Source organism: Pleurodeles waltl, chromosome 6 (genome assembly GCF_031143425.1).
Source record: "Pleurodeles waltl isolate 20211129_DDA chromosome 6, aPleWal1.hap1.20221129, whole genome shotgun sequence".
Lineage (NCBI taxonomy): Eukaryota > Metazoa > Chordata > Amphibia > Caudata > Salamandridae > Pleurodeles > Pleurodeles waltl.
This window is the reverse complement of record NC_090445.1, coordinates 794,217,271-794,230,558: the sequence shown is the minus strand read 5'-3', so window position 1 is coordinate 794,230,558 and position 13,288 is coordinate 794,217,271. Positions and strand designations below refer to the sequence as shown.

Here is a 13,288-nt window from a genome sequence, read left to right as displayed (position 1 = left end):
ACGAGGAAATTCCATGGCCAAACGCTATTTGGTAATCATTATGTGAGTCCAGAGCGAGGTGCCGTTTGGACATGTACATAATTAAGCAAATCCACTTGAAATTCTGAGGCATAGGGAGGATGCCCGAGTAGCCATCTGTAGGTACAAACTACTTTATGGTTTTAAATTGATTGCTTTTGACCCTTCAAACTTGGGTTGGTCAATGGAATAACGAAATGTTAGATATTTGGGTGTATTCACTTTGTTTTGTTAGGCTTTAATCGTTTTTGATTAGTTTTCTGAGGATAAACGTTATGTTTAAAGATGGCCGCCATAGAACATGTCTAGGCGGCAGTCTTTAGCAGTCCGTTTTCGATTTTTATGCTGAACGTCACAGCGGACGTGAACAGCAGGTAAAGTCTCAATAGAGCAGACCGATAAACTTTTGATCAGTGCTATGAGAGGAGCGCAGAGTAGACGCAAGTGCGCCGGAGGAAAGGAAAAGGATTCAGCAGAGCCAGTATAATACGAGGTGAGCTTGGCAAAAGAAGGGAGGAGTAAGATAGTATGCCGTCTGCACATAATGACCTCTTCGATAACTGAAAGGTACATGAAGTTTATATTGAAGATTGTACTAGCGCGTATTACGGTTGAGCGGGATCGCTCCCATAGAATTACGGACAAAAGAAAGCTGACACAGTTTAAAATATAGCGCGCTGCGCGATGAGAGGTTGTTCTAATTGAAGGCTGTATAAATGCAAGCAGTGACAGGGAAGTGCTTCTGATGTTTAAATTTCCCCTATAGAGATACCCTGGAAGCCCGTGCCTGCGGCCGTTTAAATTACTGAACCATATGTCGAGCATTTAAACCAATTAGGTAATGAAAATACGTGTGTATACAACACTGGTGGGGATTCTTTTGAGGGTTTTTTCACGTTTGGCATAATTCAACACAATACTGGTGGATTATAACTTACTTTTGCATGTCTTTGGGCTTTTCTTGCGCTTCACATATTGGTGTGTGGACCGAATTATTGGTTTTGTTTGTCTTTTTATTTTTGGTGACTTTTTCAGATGCATGGACACAATATAGTTTCCTTTCTTTCTCTCTACATCACAGCAGTGAAGTATTCGGTGATAGCTCCACCGTTAAAACAATATAAAGATTCCAACGACAATTTACAAGAATTAATATGTGTATAATTAATTTAATGCAGAGCAATTCTTCAGTTTGTTGACAGATCGAGATTTGTGGCCCTGATGAAGGTGGTATAAAGGACTTATTTACTTCGGAATCCACCGAAACGCGCGTCGGCAATTTTTTTGTGTGGCTGACCAAAGGACTTTCAGAATGGCATCTTTTTCTATGGCTGACCAAAGGATTTTCAATATGGGAAAGCAAGGATAGTGTTTTATCTGTTTGCTAATTAATGAATTCTAAATAAGGAACATCAAGGGAGGCCAACCAATATGTGCTAGTACAAATTCAGTTTGGCTATGCTGTGGCCGGCCCCAAGACTATGAGTATGAAGTCTGAGGCTGGTCTAAAGTATTAATTGTATTGATTTTTCTGTTTATATTTGATGAACTGTTTGTAAGTATTTGATATTAGTGTAGATAAAAAAATAAGGAGCAATATTTGGTATTTTTCAATCTATCTGTGAATTTAATTTGTCTTTTGATATCCGTTTTGTTGTCCTTGTATGAATGTGGTTTGTGTGAGGTATGGTGTTGATTATCATTGTTTGTCTTTGTGCCTTTATGTGAGTTATGACAAGATTTCTATATTATATGGAATTTGTATTATTTTTTATTTAGAATAAACTTTGTATTAGTTTACTCTTTGTGATACCTGTGGGTAATTGTTTGTATGTGAAATATAAAGGAGAGAGACATGTTTGTTTAGAAAAAGAGGTGGAAAAACATATCAGGGAGGTGCAAGCTCCAATTTCTATCCACAATATGAAGACATCAGCCTGGTAGAGCAGGCAGGGTTTGATGACAGTCTTTGACAGGAATTCAAGGTGAGTACAATGATTATTTTTGTTTTTTTCCCAAGGAAAGATAGGAGGTTGCTTACATTTTTTCAAAAGGGAGCGGGAGAAAATTACTCAGGACGTTTGGGTTTTAGAAACCATACACGGTTATGTGATATAATTTTTAGATACATCCTTCCAGGGCAAACAACCAAGAGAGTTGTTTTTCAACAAGGAACAGCAATTGATAGTGGAAAGCTAGATATTAAGTTTGTTAGAACAGCAAGCGATTGTGCCAATAACAAGGGAGAAGGTTGTGTTCTTATGTACTCTTGAGACATGCTTTTAAGAAATGATTGGTTAGTGAAGTTGGATCTCAAAGTTGCCTACTTTACTATCCCAAGGATTGTCAGGTTTATCCTCAGTTTCATTGGCAAGGTCAGTTTTATCAGTTTTGTTGTCTCTGTTTCAGTTTATCGTCAGCTCCACAGTGTCATGAGAGTACTGGTAGGTTTTTGAGGGAGAGAGGCATGAGATTCATTGTTTATTTGGATGATATTTTGATAATGTCCCAGAGTATGAATCAGATTATCCCAAGATTTCCAGATGACAAGAGGTATTTTAGAGTCCTTGGGTTCCATTGTGAACCTAGAGAAATCAGTACTGACTCCAGCTCAATCTTTGAGTTTTTGGGGTTTACAATAGACACTGTGCAGGTGATGTTATGTTGAAAACTGACCCAGACAGGGAATCCACAAACAGGCAGAGTCACAGAATGGTTTAAGCAAGAAAATGCCACCTTTCTAAAATTGGCATTTTCAAACACACATTCTAAAAACCAACCTCACTAAAAGATGTATTTTTAAATTGTGAGCTCAGTGACCCCAAACTCAATATTTCTATCTGCTTCCTAAGGAAATCTGCACTTTAATAATATTTAAAGGCAGCCCTCATGTTAACTTATGAGAGAGATAGGCCTTGCTACAGTGAAAACCACATTTGGTAGTATTTCACTGTTAGGACATATAAAACACATAAGTACATGTCCCACCTTCAACATACACTGCACCTTTGGGGTGCCTTACATGTATAAAAAGGGAAGTTTTAGGCCTGGTAAGTGGGTACACTTGCCTAGCCGAACTGGCAGTTTAAACTGCACACAGACACAGCAGTGGCAGGTCTGAGCCATGTTTGCAGGGCTAATTATGTAGGTGGCAAGACGAGTGCTGCAGGCCCACTAGTAGCATTTGATTTACAGGTGCTGGGCACCTCTAGGGCACTGTAGCAGGGACTTACTAGTAAATCAAATATGTCAATCATGGAAAGTCTATTACACATTTATTTTACATAGGAGCACTTACACTTTAGCACTGGATAGCAGTGGTAAAGTGCACAGAGTAACAAAAACAGCACAGAGTCCAGCAAACATCAACAACCTGGGAAACAGAGGCAAAAAGTTAGGGGAGACCATACCAAGTATGCCAATTCTAACAGTCATAAAGAGTATTCAATTGAGGAGACTCAAGGTTTTATGGGATGTAAACAAAGTACTTTATTTGTTTCTTGGCCTAGCAATAGGTTTTTGAAGCTTAAGAACTTAACAATGAAACTAGCTTCACTGTTGTGTTTGATTTCTTGTCAGATGTATCAAGCTCCCGGTTTGCGTTTCTTAAATAGTGAATTTTAAGAAATCGCTATTTAAGAAATGCGAAATGGGATATATGAAAATTGCGATTCGGTAATAGCGACTTCTAAATAACTGCAATCGCAATTTGCGACTTGCATTCTCGTGCCAAAGAGAGGGTAGCAAGCAGTTGAAGGAGGGAAGGAGCACTGGAGGAGGACTACCCACCCAGGCATTGTCTACACCAATGGAAGACATGGTGGAGTCAACACTGCTTCCTGAAGCTGTCAGTGGTGTCACTGACATTGACACCTCAGGCACACCCAGCACCAGCAAAGGTAAGGCCAGTAATGATGTGATTCCCCATATGTGCAAGGACAAATGCCCCTTAGAAAATAGCTATGTGTGATATGTAGTCTATGCCACATTTTCTTGCAACACAACAATGCATTATGGGAGTGGTAGTCCATACCCCTAAAGTGCATCTACCACATAAATAGCGAGATAGTGTAAAACCAAACAGATACACGACACAAAAGACTTTCAGAGATTCTATGCCAGGGTGAGTGTAATCCTATCATGCAAGTGTGAGAGTACATATCCAAGAATGACATGCTGCCCATTTTCATTGCAGATGTTCTGGGCTCTGATGCAGCAGAAGGTGGAAATGTGGGGGATTGTGAAAGTCAGCCACAGTCCGACTCAAACACCAGTGAGTCCATCATACAAGCATCAACTAGACGCAGGGCAAGAGTGCTGCCCCTCCCTGAGTATAACCTGGACTCAGATAAATTGCCGGAAGAAGTACCTACACCACCCCCAAGAGGCCAGAAGCACCGAGAGACAGCAGTCCCTGCCCCAGCGTCAGTCTAATCCCCTCAGGAGGCATTGCGAAGAAGGCAGACAGTGCACAAAGGAAGGTGAGGGTCCATCACTGTTTGGTGGCCATGAGGCTTCCATGCTTAAAGTGCAGCGCCTGATATGTAAACACATGAGGTCAATGCACAGGCAGTTGGTGTCAATCGATCATAACAAGCAGCTCGCCAAGGACCCAGCCACTGCGAGGACCAACCTCCACAACGGACTTCATGCCATTGCCAACTCGATGGAGGCAAGCCGCCTCAAACTTAACTTGGGTAAGACCAGGATCATCATCTTCGGCTCCAACAAATCAGCATGGGACGGCTCGTAGTGGCCTGCCACTCTAGGAGCTGCCCCAACGCCTACCACCCACACATGCAACCTTGGCTTCATGCTGGAATCATCGCTCTCTATGACCTAGCAAGTCAACACTATCTACCTCTATAAGCGCCTCAACTTCCACATCCCAACACGCCAGCTCAGATCCTCTCTCACCTCGCTGCCAAGACCTGGAACTCCCTCCCCATCAACCTATGTCTGACCAAGGACCTTCTGACCTTCTGACCTTCAGGAAGCGTCTCAAGACATGGATTTTCGAGCAGTAGCACCCCCCCCCAGCGACTTGAGACCCTACCGGGTGAGTAGTGCGCTTAACAAATAACTGATTGATTGATAACATGGGAGCAATGCACAGGCAGTTTGAGTCTCTCAATGATAACATGGGATCAATGAACAAGCAGTTGGAGTCATTCAGTGACTACATGTGCAAGCTGTATGAGGGACAGCAAACAGCAGCAGAACACACAAGAGAGATGACAAATGCCATTAGGGAACTCTGCACTGTGATGCAGCAGGAGCATGTCAGCCACTGTAGGCGCCATCACCAATTAATGGGCAGGTTGGATGGGTTCTGCAGATCTGTCAATCGGCTCACTACCACAACTGCTTTGGTGTCACAACGTGCTGTGGGCATGTAAATGGAGATGGCACATTGCAGTGGGGACGTTGCTTGAGGATTGGTGCAAATCACTATTGTTTTGGAGACAATGCAGACATCTCGGAGTGCTACAAACAGCGAGCTGGGTGGTGGGGATAGTGAGGAGCTCTCTAGCCTCAGCAGTCTCACTGCCCCTGTGAAAGATCCTAGGCGTCGCAGTACTAGATACAGTACTGTCTCGGACCCCGCAACAAGAGGTGCCACCGAGACCACTCAAGTGGAGTGCGTGGACGTAGAAAGTAATTTGTAGAGGTCCAGGGGACTTGCATATCATGTAGCAATGCAGTGATACTATAATGCTAATAGTGTGACACTGTAACTAGGACCTGTTTGTGTCTAGTGATTAGCTATGCCCTAGTTACACATATATTACCTGAAGTCAAGGCAATGAAGATGCTACCTACGGCAACACATAAAGATGTGGTGTTGTCAGTACTTACATCAGAAATAGTTGCGTGTGATCTCAGCACGTCTTTGTCTGCCCTCGGCTGCACTGCTTCTGTCTGCTGGGTGAAGGGGTGGTGAGGGATCGTCATCCTCCTCATAGTCAGGCTCTGTGGGATCCACTGGTTTGCCCCTCATTGTAGCGATGTTGTGCAACATAGCACATGTAGCTACGATTTTGCAGGTGCAGGTGCAACAGTGCACCACCACTCTTGTGCAGGCATCGGAAACGGCTCTTCAGCAGGCCAAAGGTCCTCCCTATCATGCTGCGTGTCATCCTGTGTGCTGCATTGTCCCTCCTTTTGCCTGGCATGGCAGGATTCAGATACGGTGTTAGGATAAGGACTGCACTGCATATGCACTGTCTCCTAGAATGACTGGAGAATAAAATGAGTAATTGTTATCCGTGACATCACATATACATTAATGCAACATTGTCAACTATTACATTACCAAGTAGATATCCTTCGCCAAACTCCCCAGCAAGTAGTCTTGTGTGTATTCCACTGTGCCTGAAGATGTAGGAGTCATGTGTGCTACCTGGGTATCTGGCCACAAGATCCGTTCTGACGTTAGAGGCATTGCTTATGACTTGTATGTTCATGGAATGTGTACCTTTCCTGTTCAGATAAATATACTCTGTGGCAGATGGTGGACAGATAGCTACATGTGTCCCATCGATGCAGCCAATGACATGTGGGAATTGGGCAATCTGGTAGAAATTGTATTTGGTTTGTTGCAAATCCTGTGGGGTATTGGGGAATCTTATGTGCAGATGGATTTTTGCTAATCATGGCATTAAGGAATGTATTGAAGAAGCGTGAAAGCGCACTCTGTGAGACACCTCCAGCCGCTGCTATAACCCCTTGATAGCTCCCTGAGGCTAAGAGGTGCAGGGAACATGATACCTGCACATGGGTGGATATGCTATTGGTCCTTTGTGTGTTTCACTGCAGTAGGGGTTGTAGGTCAGCTATCAGGTCAAGTATCATGGCTGAGTTTAACATGTTCTTCTCAAACATCTCCTCCTCAGTCTTGTCAAAAAGAGTAATGCGCACTCTGTAAATGTGCTCCTGTCTCCTCCTCCCTCACCTCAAATCTGCCAGGATCCTTGTCCTCCTCACCATGACGTAGGGTGCAGTCATTGTGGAAAAGAGGCTGAGTCATTCTGGGCCTCTTTATATAGGTTGCACCTGTTTACCACCTGATTTCAATTTGTGGTAATCGCATGTGCAAAAACTCATTCTGCGAATAATCACACTTTGCGACTGGTTGATGCATTGCATTGCGAATCGGGTTTTGCGAATCACAGTATGCGATTTGCAATATCTTGGCGCTATTTGTGAATCACAGTATACGATTCACAATACCTCATTGCAATTGTAAGAAATCGCTATTTTAGCGATTCCGTAAAATTGCACTGTGAGTGCCTTTCATACATCGTGAAATGCGATTTTGCATTCACAAATGGTTGAATTTACCGATTTGCACCGTTTGCGAATGCAAAATCCTTTGACACATCTGGCCCAAGATGTTTGAAAGAATACAAATCAAGAACTCAGGAGTTCAGACCTAATGGGGTAAATCAATTGCTGATCTCATTGATGAAACATTATAAAGCAGTGTCAATGGCAACTATTGCAAGGTGGCTTAATTTGAAGATGCAAGAGGCAGTTATTGCTCTGAAAATGTTTTTGCCACATTCTTTCAGAGTAGCCATGGCTAATAAGGTGTTTTGGAAAGATAGCAGATTGGAAGACATTTTGAGAGTGGCTGACTGGGCCAGTGCTGAAACGTTTGTGAAACATTATTGCAAACTGCTTGAGCACATGACTGCTGTGGTGTTAGATGTCTGCCAACATGCAAAATGATAGCCTTTGGTCTTGTAATGAAATAACAATTCTCAAAGTCCAATGTATAGAAAATCTAGATTTCATTAAAGACATGGAGGCTACCATTATCCAACCCTTCACTCCCTTGTTTGGGCATAAAAGCAAAGATTGAAATTTTTTTTTTTTTAAAGAGTTGATATGCAATTGAAAGAGTTTTTTATATATTATGTAGAGAGTATTTTAGGAGAACGGTTAGTAAATTTGTTTGATAATTTAATGACATATGGTTATAAGGTTATTTGTAGATATTTGTTTTTTCCTAAGGTAATTGTAATTTAATGTTGAGATTTTAATGTGGATGTTTCTTTTGTAGAGAGCAACCAATGATGCATTTAAGATGGGTGCATAACCGAGGATCAGGACGTTTAGAAATGGATGCCGGGTTGCGATCAAAAGAGGAAGAGGATTCCGTTCATAGACTTCTTATGTGTTTTAAAGTTCTATTCTGTAATGTTCTATTTTTTTATTTTTAAAGACTGCTGCTTGGAGTGGCATTAAAAGGTTTTGATGCATAATGCTAACCTCTGTGTCTTTACTGAAATCTAGATTCTCTGTACATTGCTGCTCTCTGAACATGATGATTTGCTCCTGGCAGTAACTGCTGGAACAGCAAGCTGGTTTGGAGCTATACTCTCCCCTGATAACACTGAACTGGGGCTTATGGTTCCGCCTGGATGAGGAGCAGGACATGGTGCACACAGTGTATGAGCTGCACATGAAGGCTATGGGCGATTTCTTTCGTGAGGGTTCTATGTCCACCTGAATGCAGTTAGTGAGCTGCATGACAGGCCCACATCCGTAACACAATTCCATGCCAAGCGTTGCAAGACTTGCTGGGGTAGGACATCTTGGAGCCACCAGAGGTGCCTGTGATAATGTTCCTCTTACAGACCAATACACCCTTCTTCCTGGTGTCTAGACTGTAAGTATATGCACAAGAGGCATGTAGACAGGGTCTACAGCAGGCTAAACTTGAGCTGCAGAGGAAATTTTATCTTACGATGCTCGATCAGCAATGGAAGCATTGTTGTGCTGCCATAAAAATGATTTCATTGAACTGCAGACATAGATTATTACATTTTAAATATATGTTAATTTGGTGTGTTATATGCCAGTAGGCTTATTTCATTATGGCCTGCGCAATAATGCTAAATGCCAGGAGGAGGTAGCCTGGTTTGCACATCTAGCCTGGTATTGTCCTGCAGTGCAGACCTTCTGGCGTGCTGTGTTTACAGAACTAATACTGGGGAGGAATTTATAGTAGAATCACTGTCAGCCCTTCTAGTTTATGATAACGGTGTGCCGTTTGCTATGCAATGCCTAGTGGCAACAAGCCTGTTGTTAGCTAAACCCTGGATAGCCCTTCATTGGGTTCAAGGTCCAAGCCTTACTTTGAGTGAATGGCACAGAGACATGACATACTGCAGCACGCAGTCAGACACATACTGTAAGTTATTACAGCATTGTAGATGCTTGAAAGATATCTGGGGCCCATTCCAAGTGTGTTTGGCAGCTGCAAAGGTTACAGATGATAAAGTGGCACTTGATGCAGGATTGCCTCTGGTGGACATATGCCAGACCAGGAGAGCCTTTCTACGAGTGGGATTCATTGAGCAAAGAGCCACTTTATTTATATGCTGGGGATGTGGCAACAATTAAAGCCTAAAGAGGTACCATTGTAATCTAAATCTAGGTTAATTGTGTATTGCATTGTATATCTAGAGTGGAACCAGCAATGAAACCTCCCTATGCTGAAACGGTTTCACAGGGAAATGTTTCAGAATGCATCAACCTATAATTGTGTAATGCTCCTCCTACTTGATTTTTCTGTATTCATGACTGTAATGTGCGTGACGTGCAGCATACACTAGACAGACACTCACTGTTATAGGGGGGAAAACACAATGAAGAGCGCCTGCTCTTCACCCGACTTTTATTCCACACTGGCGGCCCCAGAAACATAACCTCTCTTCCGGGCGACTGCCACAATAATCCCCACACACTAGACAGGCACTCTATCACATCCCTCCACAACTGGATACAAACATTACTAACTGATAACAAACACACAAAGGGGGTCATTCCAACCCTGGCGGTCAATGACCGCCGGGTTGGAGGACCGCGGGAGCACCGCCGACAGGCCGGCGGTGCTCCCAAGGGCATTCCGACCGCGGCGGTAAAGCCGCGGTCGGACCGGCAACACTGGCGGTCTCCCGCCAGTGTACCGCCGCCCTTTGGAATCCTCCAAGGCGGCGCAGCTAGCTGCGCCGCCGAGGGGATTCCGACCCCCCCTACCGCCATCCAGTTCCCGGCGGTCCGCCCGCCGGGAACCGGATGGCGGTAGGGGGGGTCACGGGGCCCCTGGGGGCCCCTGGGGGCCCCTGCAGTGCCCATGCCACTGGCATGGGCACTGCAGGGGCCCCCGTAAGAGGGCCCCTACAAGTATTTCACTGTCTGCTTGGCAGACAGTGAAATACGCGACGGGTGCAACAGCACCCGTCGCACCTTCCCACTCCGCCGGCTCGATTACGAGCCGGCATCCTCGTGGGAAGGGAGTTTTTCCCTGGGCTGGCGGGTGGTCTTTTGGCGACCGCCCGCCAGCCCAGGGAAAAACTTAGAATACCCTCCGCGGTCTTTCGACCGCGTAGCGGTATTTCGGAGGGGGGAAGTCTGGCGGGCGGCCTCCGCCGCCCGCCAGACTTGGAATGACCCCCAAAGTCTCTGAGTCTCTGGCTGGGAGCAGGAGTGAGCCAAAGTTCTGTACCTGTGTGACTGGGAGTGGCACCTATCCAGGGGAACTACTGGACTGGAGGTCTCACTTCCCTTGGCCGTAGTCACCATGGTGGCAGACACACCGGTGACAGTCCAGACACCTGGCTCGTAGGGCGTACGGAACTTCCAGCCAGGGCGCCTATCTCTGATGACCACCTGATCATCAATCCTGATGTCCTGCCAGCAGCACACCTAGTTTGACTGGCACGATCATTCACCACCTTCCTCTTGGCTTGTGCCAACTCCCGGTGGTAGGGCAAAGGTTGCCATTAAGGGGGAGTGGGGATGGAGTCTTGCCGTAGGCCAGCCAACATCAGAGGCCAGGGAGGGTGTTTCGTGGTGCAGTGAGGGGTTCCCCTGTACTCACGCAGGAACCGATGAAGGCTGACCTCGGGGTCCGTGACCTCCAATGTGGCAATACGAAACACCTTGTTGAGGGTGCGTATACATCGCTCGACCTCACTACTGGCCTGCAGCCATTGTGGCGTGTTCCTCCTAAGGCGGATGCCCATATCTTTCAGTAGCTCTTTAAATTGAGCGCCATGGAATGTGGACCTGTTGTCAGTTTTTACTACTTCTGGGAGACCAAACATGGCAAATATTTTCTCGAGGGCTGGGCCCACTTTGGCAAAAGATGTAGAGTCAACTACCTCAATCACTGGATACTTTGAATAGCTGTCAGCGATGACAAGAGTGGCCCTCCCATCTGGGAAACTCCCAAAATCAAGGCTGACCTTAGAACAAGGTTGAGGCAAGGTTCTTCCGTGATGACCGGTGCCGACACTTCAGGAGTGGTAGTCAACTGGCAAGAGGGGCATTGTCTCACACACTCACCCTCCCCTGCCTCAAGTCCGGGAAACCATACCTTCTCCCTCATCCTTGTCTTCATCTTTGCGGTCCCTTGATGCCCTCCATGTGCCAGCACAATCACTCACTGTTGCAATTGAGCAAGGATTATTAGCGGATGTCCTCTCAGAAGGAGCCCTTCGGGAGACAGACTGACCTCATGCCTCACCCTCCACAGCTTGATCATCCTGTTGTGGTCTGCCCTAGACCAACAGTGGTTATTTTTGAGGAACTCATGCCAGGACCCATTCTCACTGGCTTGTTTTACTTTTACCAGAATGCCATCTTCACTTGTGGCCTCCACAATTTCTTCCAGGTTCATCGTCTTTGGACAACTGTTGTGGGCCAGCGCTTTGACGTACGCTTCAGTGGTTTCTTCATCAGCATCATTGACGTAGGCCAGATCCCCGGGGTGCTGCGACAGAATGTCAGCAGGGTTCCTGGCACCTGGACCGTAGAACACCTCCAAACAATGTTGCTGAAGTTGGATGGCCCACTGCTCAATCCGGGGAGGCGGATGGGGCGCAGTCCCTTTGAACAGCGGAACAAGAGGTTGGTGATCTGTGACCACCCTGAACGGTCGACCTTGCTGATACCAATGAAAATGGCCAGAGGCCCACTTGATGGCCATACCTCCTGCTCAATTTGAGAGTAGCGTTGCTTAATTGGGGTCAAAGCCTTGCTGGCATATGCAAGAAGAGCCCACTTGCTCGGCTCGGTTTCTTGCGTCAACACTGCGCCAAGCCCCACCGGGCTTGCATCCACTGCTAACTCCGTCCTCTTGGTGGGGTCAAAGTAGGCCATGGTGGTCTTGCACAAAAAGGCTTCTTTGAGTGCGTGAAACGCTTGCCCTTCTCGATTTCCCCACACCCAGGGTGCCTCGGCTTTCGTGAGGGCTCAGAGAGGCTCAGAAATTATAGAATGAAACGCCCACAATATGTTGCCATTCCCAGGAAACTTCTCATGGCCGTCACTGTTCGTGGAGCTAGAGTCTGTCTGATCGCATTGGACTTCCTCTGCTCTAGCTGAATACCGTCATGGTTGAACACATACCCAAAGGAGTTAATAGAATTTCGGAAGAAAGAGCATTTCTTCTGGTGGAGGGTGAGCCCATGCTCAGATAGCCTCTTGAGGGTGGCTTTCAAATGTCGGTAGTGCTCTTCGCTCCATGTTAGAGTAGATCAGGATGTCGTCGCTTACATTCATGACACCTGTCAGGTGTGTTAGTGTTTGGCAGATGGTGTTTTGGAACAATTCAGCAGCCGAAGATATTCTGAAGCTCAACCGCTTATATCTCTTTAGTCCAAGGTGCATGGAAAAGGTAGTGATATACCTGCTTTTTTCTGCCAACTTCAGCTGGTGATACCCCTCATTCAAGTCCAACTTGGAGAACCACTTGGAGCCATTGAGATACGCTATGATGTCTTCTACTGGGTGAGTGATATGCCTGTCTCTCTGGATCGCAGTGTTGGGGATCTGCATGTCAGTGTGGAGCCTAATCTTGCCTGTCTGCTTCAGCTTTTCGCTTTACCATTGGTGATACCCAGGGGGGTCAGCCCGGCACGTTTTCTATGACCCCTTGTTCCTCAAGTTGATGTAGCTCCTGTTTCCTGTGGTCAGAGATGAAATGGGACCCTCTGGTGTCTCAGAGCGACCGGCTTCACAGTCCGGTCATTGTGAAGTCAAATTGGGGCTGCCTTTTGACAGCATAGGCCCGTAAATAGCTCATGGAACTGCTTCACTACCTTGTCTGCCTGGCAAGTCCTCATGCTTCTCGTGAATGACATGAGTTCCAACTCTTCCGCCGACTGGTTGCCAAGGAGTGTGTCAGCATTCCTGTCCACGACATGGAACGTGTTGTTGATTGTCTTGTCCTCCCGCCTGACTGTCACAGTTA

At 45.9% G+C, this 13,288-nt stretch overlaps 1 long non-coding RNA gene across 1 annotated transcript; it reads left to right on the top strand.

Annotated features, from left to right (window-relative positions):
• The first annotated feature begins 402 nt into the window (after nt 1–402).
• On the top strand, nt 403–8,278 carry LOC138302045 (uncharacterized). The gene is made up of 3 exons (XR_011205241.1): nt 403–511; nt 4,214–4,499; nt 8,087–8,278. It is a non-coding gene; the product is annotated as an uncharacterized lncRNA (long non-coding RNA).
• The last annotated feature ends 5,010 nt before the right edge of the window (nt 8,279–13,288 follow it).